General features: G+C 37.5%; 1 protein-coding gene across 1 annotated transcript in view; it reads right to left on the minus strand.

Moving 5' to 3' along the window:
- The window catches only part of ctbp2a (C-terminal binding protein 2a), an 86,565-nt gene extending 85,105 nt beyond the window's left edge, over window positions 1-1,460 (minus strand). Inside the window, exon 1 of the mRNA XM_038285396.1 lies at window positions 1,139-1,460. The gene's annotated coding sequence lies outside the window, so the exon portion shown is untranslated. The remainder of the gene's footprint in view (window positions 1-1,138) is intronic.
- Window positions 1,461-7,022: the final 5,562 nt, after the last annotated feature.

The following is a 7,022-nucleotide window of genomic DNA, read 5'->3' on the forward strand; positions in this document are numbered from 1 at the left end:
TGAATCATGTTCATAATCACAGTACACTGACTCCACCAGCCACCAGGGAATATCTGTTGAGGCAAATGAGGCTCCTGGTTTCCAATACAAACACGAATGCATATACACACACAGCTTGTGTAATATCTCACAAAAGCTGTTATAAATATTAAAGAACCAAATCTGCATTTTTCTTATCTTTCCAGCCATGATAAAAAAAAAAGGCCAAGAAGAACCTGTCAAGTCTGTTGCGACACTGCTTCAGGTGCTTTTGTTTTTGTTTTTGCAAAAGAGGCCAGCTTTCATATTTGAATCCAAAGTTCAACCTTCCCTTCAAGCAAAGGAGTGGGTGCTGGATGAAGGCAGTGATGTAGGTTGGGAAGAGTAAATAATATCTGTTGCATCTTTTTTTTGTTTGTTTGTTTGAAGAAAACAACAGCATATAATCTCAATCTTTAAATCAAAGCAAGATGATTAAATGTTTTAATAATGTGGCATCTGAAATGCAAACACTAAGATCCAGAGGCGACTTCAGGCCAAGGTCTGCACATTATTAGCACAAAGGGCCTTTTCTCTGCACACTAAAGTTCCCCTGCCTGTTGTGACAATGCCCAGGGGGGTAGAGCAGATGTCCATTGCCAGCAGCACATCTGCATACAGCTTCTATCCCCACCCCTTCACTGGTCAGACAATGGGGCCCATCCTCCTCCACTTAAACCTTTCTTCCACCACAGCCTCCAACTGCAGTAAAAAAAAAAGAGAAGAAATAAGTGAGAGTGGCCTTTTGAGAAGCAGTTCCCACTCTGCCTGTCAAAACAAGAGAAGTGCAAAGTGGATTACTAAATACACCAAACTTTGAAACTTTCCCAGCAGAAATCAGTGCCAGCATGCATTGCAACGTGCGCTCATTCTAAAGAATGAATGAAATTAATCCCTAATTGGATTTGAAATGAATCCACTCATTAAGATCCAGTTTTCACCTCACTGTGAGGCGCTTGGATCTGCTAATGTCTACTCCCACCCTCCTTCGTCCCTCCTTTGCTGATGGCGCAGGGACGCATGGACAGCGATGCGAGGACGCAGCGCTCTCTCCACACACGGAAATATTCCACCTTTTTTCTTCCCTTCTCTCTCTTTTTGCAACAATCCGGATTCCTACCTCAAACGTCGGCTTTTAGGGCTTCCCAGAAATAGCATCGCAGGCTACGCATTTCAAATTCGCTTGTTATTTCGGATTAAGATAATGATCCACCTTTAGATGGCATGGAAAAAAAAAAACTTCAATCCTGCATGCAACGGGACAATCTCCAGCCCTGCGAAACGGTGCCGCTATCGAGTTTATTTTTAACCAGGGCAGAAAGCCTGGGCTCTTGGTGCGCCTGGTTATCCCACTGTTTACTTATAAGCTTCATAAACACTCCTATTCTTTTCCTGCTGCCAGGATTGAGAGGTGTGTATCAGTTTGCTTTTCCTTTCGCCCCCCCTCTCTCGCTCTTGGAGTGAGGCGGAGCCTTTGCGCACTCCTCACATGCACACTGCAAAGATAAGAATGTTCGTCCAGTGGATGGTGATGGACGGTGGGTACATTCTAAAAAAATGCACATTGATATCAGGTCACTTTCAATTTCCACTAAGATTCAAAAGGAAATTTGAAGTTTTTGTTTTAAATTCTCCTAAATGGAAGCTCTGTGATTGGATGCTCTCTGAACTCAAGAGCAGGAGTTGGGAAACAAAAAAGATCTTAAATAAATGTATATCTCTGTTTGATCAGCTGTTGCAGAACTGGAGAGCTCCTTTAGTGACTGCTGCACCAAATGCACCAGCGAGCGTTATCACAGATCCTTCCTCCCAGCAGCTTTAAGAATTTATAACCATCACTGTTCCCAACAACAGGGGTGGAGCTAGATGGGGGGCCAGGAGTGTCCACCCTTGCCCAATCATTGATAGCCCCCTGGGTGTCAGGGTAAAAAAAAAAAAAGCTGGTCGGAAATCCGTGGGCACGGATTGATAAACTGAGCGCACGGTTTTCCAATCCGTGCACGCAGATTTAGAAACTGTGCTCTCGGTTTATTTATCCGTGCCCGTGGATAGAGAAACGATGGGAAAGATTTACACCCCAGATCTCAAAACTGAAAGAATTTTATCCACTATACCTATTATTTAGAGAGCATGGATGTTTGAATATATTCAATTCAATTCAGTTTATTTCTATAGCGCCAACTTAAAACACATGTCATCTCAAGGCACTTTAAAGTTCACCAGATCATACAGTCAAATTGATTCAAAGTTTTCTATCTAAGGAAAACCAGTTGATTGCACTGACTCATTGACTGAAATGCAATTCCTCACACTAAGCATGCTTGTAGCGACAGTGGAGAGGAAAAACTCCCTTTTAACAGAAGGAAACCTAGAGCAGAACCAGAACCAGTGGCCATCAGCCGAGGCCGACTGCATACAGCTATTATATAATATTTTTAAAAGAAAAAATAACTTAGTTCACTTATACCTTGGGCTGGCCGTTTAACACGATATGGGCAGATGCCATGGCAGCATTATTTATTTGTCAGCTGTGTACTGAAAAAGTCTTTTAATTCTTTGTTACATGGGCAGTCAAAGGTGATTTCCACTTAAAGCTAAAAGAAGGCAGACCCACTTTCCGAAGGGATGTTCTGCATTTCATCAAACCCCAGAATCCACTGTTACCATTTTACTTAAAGCTGCTTTGGTATGATGATGCACAAGTCTATTAATTGATGCATAAGTCCATTAATGGGCTAACCATACGGGGGTTTCATGTAAGAACTGTCACTGGCCAGAAACATGGAGGATCTGTTTACCTGTAACTGAATTTCAAACTCTGCCTCAGAATGGAGGAGAAGAAGGATTTAGGTAACTTTGAACTCCGTGGGGCTTTTGGTATCCAGTGGAAGTCCTTGCATAAATACCCATATGGAAAAGAAACATAAAAAACTTATAAAATATTTGTGTCACCATTAGTTTGCTTCATGTATTGTGCATCATATAAGACTTATATGATTTACTCTTGAAAGTGGCCACTTTTGCATTTCTTTCATACATGATAATAAAAAGGATAAGATAAGGATCACATCAAAACTTTTTATGTGGTTTATAAGGAAAGTACATTTCAATATATATTTTCCATAGATGTCCCATATAATTTATTCACTTTTTCACCGTATGACTGTGAAAAAAACATAGACTTTACATATATGAACAACTGCTGTTGTATATAGGTTTTCTGTATGTAAAATAAATGCACTATGCAGGTTCATTATCCCTTTTTTTGTATGTTTTTATATGTATATTATATGTAATTTAACAAAAAAATATAGGAATTTGTGCCATTACATGTCTTTTTTTTGTATGTTAAGGCAATACAATATCATGGTCAACTATTTTTTATTTATATTTTTCCTGTAAGTATTTTTAAAACTTAACTTGTAAAAACACATATGTTTGATTCATAATTTTATACAGATTCAAATTACTACTTTAAGAAACAAATTAACACATAAATGTGTCCCTCTCCAACTGTAGATGTACTAAAGTGAATTACACACTAGCAGTTCATAGACTACCCAGTTTGCTTACAGAACAACTACTTCATAGCATTATTTACAGCTCTGCAGTCTATAAATGCCTCTCAACAACTTCATCTGTAATACTGAAGAAAACATGAATGCCGAGCAAACTTTAAATTTTATTACCTCAATTTGCAGTGAACTGACATTACAGTGGAATACTGATCTCAAAACATTTTGCCTTATTTGAACTCTTTCGATAAAACAGCAAACAAGATGGCATAGTTTTTGGCTGCAATAGCTACCATACAGAACTTTCAAGTATCAACTTGGGCAAAACAAAGGATTGATAAAAACCTGCCCACTTACAGTATGACAATCTATATCCTCACACAAAGTGTGACAAACAAGCCATCTAAGGGGATTCTGGGACAGAGACATTTTTACTTTTGGCTCGGAGTTCTGTGATCTTGGCATTGATTGCGACACCAATGCTGGAGGGTTTGGTCCCAGGCCACTTCTCAAGAGTTGCACCTAAACATGTGAAAAAATAAGAAGGAGCGGAGGGGTTAAAGTACAATTTAATAATCTGAAAGAAATCAATAAATTGCTATATATATATATATATATATATATATTTTAACTAAGACCCTCGATTTTTTATCAGTTAAAAAACCGGGAACCAGCTCTCCAGTAACGGGGTGCTAAGCTGATGGCGGGAGACACTCGCCTGGACATCTCACTGCCATCCTTAAAGAGGCCCGCCCCTCTTCAGCTAGCGTGACCTCAGGGAAACAAAAAGCCCTGGGCCTAACGTTCTAGCCACCTGTATCGTCGGCAGCTGTCTCCCTAAACGCCTTATGCACTGGTTTCAATCCAGGTAGCTTTAATACTCAGGACAATTGAGTATTGGGGCATGTTTATTAGGCCAGAATCAACTTATGAGGCTACTGAAAGATGTTTGTTCAATGTGACCACAAGCTGAGAACAATATAAATATGACTAAATAATTCTTCTTGCAGGTTATATTTATTAAAGCTTTGGCAGGGGTAAAAACGGGTCAAATACAGCTCAGCTTGATCAAAAATATGATTAGATGGATGATTTGGAAGTCATTTGGTTAAAAGACATAATATGGGATTTGAGCTAATCTCTGATGTTAAAAACTTTCATAAAAATCATGACATTGATTTTTAATTGTGGTTCAAATTAAATATTAAAAAACAAAAAAGGAAAAAGAAGTAAACAAGCATCATGGGGCACCTGAAGTAAAATTTTGTTGAGCAACTCTTCGAGACAATCACTGCAATCAGGTGTTTCTGTAACGTCCAATCAGGCGCCTGCACCTGCTGACAGGTATTTTGACCCTCTTTACAACTGCAAGGTGCTCTAATTGGTCTGGAACAGCTTTGTTTGTCTGTTTTTAAAAAAACACAATTTGAAATCAATGTTTAATTTTACTACACTATATTTTTTTCTATTACTTTTTAGTTATTTTAATTACTACTGTGAATTTAAAATTTTCTGTAAATTTTAGGGTATGAATAATTTTGAAGACAACTGTACCTGAATATAATACAGCATATTATAAACTGAAGAACAGACAAACCTCTGTAAATCAGGCTCATCAAAAAATGAATCCCGATTAATCACATTGCTTTTATCACTTTTAGAACACATATAGGATTAAAGGTGTCTCAGTAGGAATTCTGCATTTCTCTTTAGTAGACTCACTACTGAAACCCTGTCCTTCCATGTCTCCCTAAAGTCCTCCAGGTGGAGGCAGTTTTGTCCAGAATGCTGCTGCTACCGTCCACATAGGCTGACTTCACAACTGTATTAGCGTGAAGCTGAAATTCAGCTCTGAGTCCTGGACTACTCTCAGATTTATGGGTTGGTATTAGCCTTCAAATTGTGAAACAAAAATTAATGTTTCTTTGCATATAGAAGTACTAATTAATAGAACAATCTCTTGTTTGACAAAAGGATTAATTTGTTGACAGGCCTAATAATAATACAATGTGGAAATGTTAAGTAGATACAGTTGTCCCCAAAATTATTCATACCCTCCAATTGAAGAAAGGAAAAAAAAGCTGTGAGCAAAATAAAATGAAACTGACAAAAGTAATTTAAAAAAATTCTGTAAAAATCATGAAATTCATGTTGAATTGTGATTCATAAGAAATATTAAAAACAAACCCACAAAAACACTTGTCTGTAATCTGTAAATAAAAAAAATTATGGCTCAAAATACATCTATACATCAAGCTAAAAACTTACTGTAGATTGCCTCCAATTTATTTTTGTCCAGAGGTGGCTCACCAGCAGTGTCTCTGTTGGGAATACTGCTGAGCAGATGCCTCATAAAGACTGTAGCAGAATTTGCATTAATAGCATAGGCCCACGCCAGTTTCTCGATCATGACTCCTGTCCCAGGATGGATCTCCACCTGATCAAACAAAGGAATATAGTGACAATTTAGGACCAGTATCAGACAATTCAAGCAACACTACATAACCTTCAGCTTAAAACTCTGTTTATGACTCATTTTGATGGCGCTGTGACATTTATATACATTGCAATGTCCTAAATGGTAAATGGCCTGTACTTATATAGCGCCTTTATTCAAGTTAGGAGACTTGACCCAAGAGCTTTACACTACATTCATTCACCCATTCACGCACACACTCACACACTGATGGTGGGAAGCTACATTGTAGCCACAGCTGCCCTGTGCTTTATTAAAATTAAATCATTTAGCAATATCATTAAAAAGTCCAGGCAGAGCTGCACATAAAATATGGTTTCAAATCTTTTCAATAATTATCGATATTGATCAATATGCATTTTTTTTATCAATAAGCTTTTTTTCTATATCGCCCAGCCCTAATTACCAGACCATGTCATGTTTTCAAGCAACTGCAGTCATGACTATCATTTCTAACTCTGACTAAAAATGCAATTGTACATTGGAATGGTTCTTCTGATGTGTGAAAGAGAGAGATAACAAATTAATGTAAATGAGATAGAGAAAGAGACAGATATTTGTCTAAATGCTATGTGATAACATTTCCCATTTTATGTATTATGCTATCACACTGTCATATTGCAATGTAGTTTTGTGTATAGTACACATTGTGCAGTTATCAAAGTACTACTAATTCATATTTTACTTAATTTCCATTCATATAAAATTAACTAAATATAAAACCATTCAACATCTAAGAGCAATCATCTTAACAGTTGTGTGCTTTAGTTTACTTTGACATTACAATTTTATAACATTTTGAAGAGCATTAACTAAAATGGTAACAAACCGGCTTAACATTTCAAATTAAATAATCATCATGTTTACAGTACAACATATTGCAAAGTCTCAGCTACTGAGCAAAAAAAGTAAGCACGTAAAACACCAAAATATCATTGTCAAAACACAGACTTACCACTGACAAAAACAAAAGTGCCCCTGTAGTGAGGCCACCCTCCTCGCTGTTTCTTCCC

This window comes from Cyprinodon tularosa, unplaced genomic scaffold (assembly GCF_016077235.1).
Source record: "Cyprinodon tularosa strain WSP-4 unplaced genomic scaffold, ASM1607723v1 ctg210, whole genome shotgun sequence".
NCBI classification, from domain to species: Eukaryota; Metazoa; Chordata; class Actinopteri; order Cyprinodontiformes; family Cyprinodontidae; genus Cyprinodon; species Cyprinodon tularosa.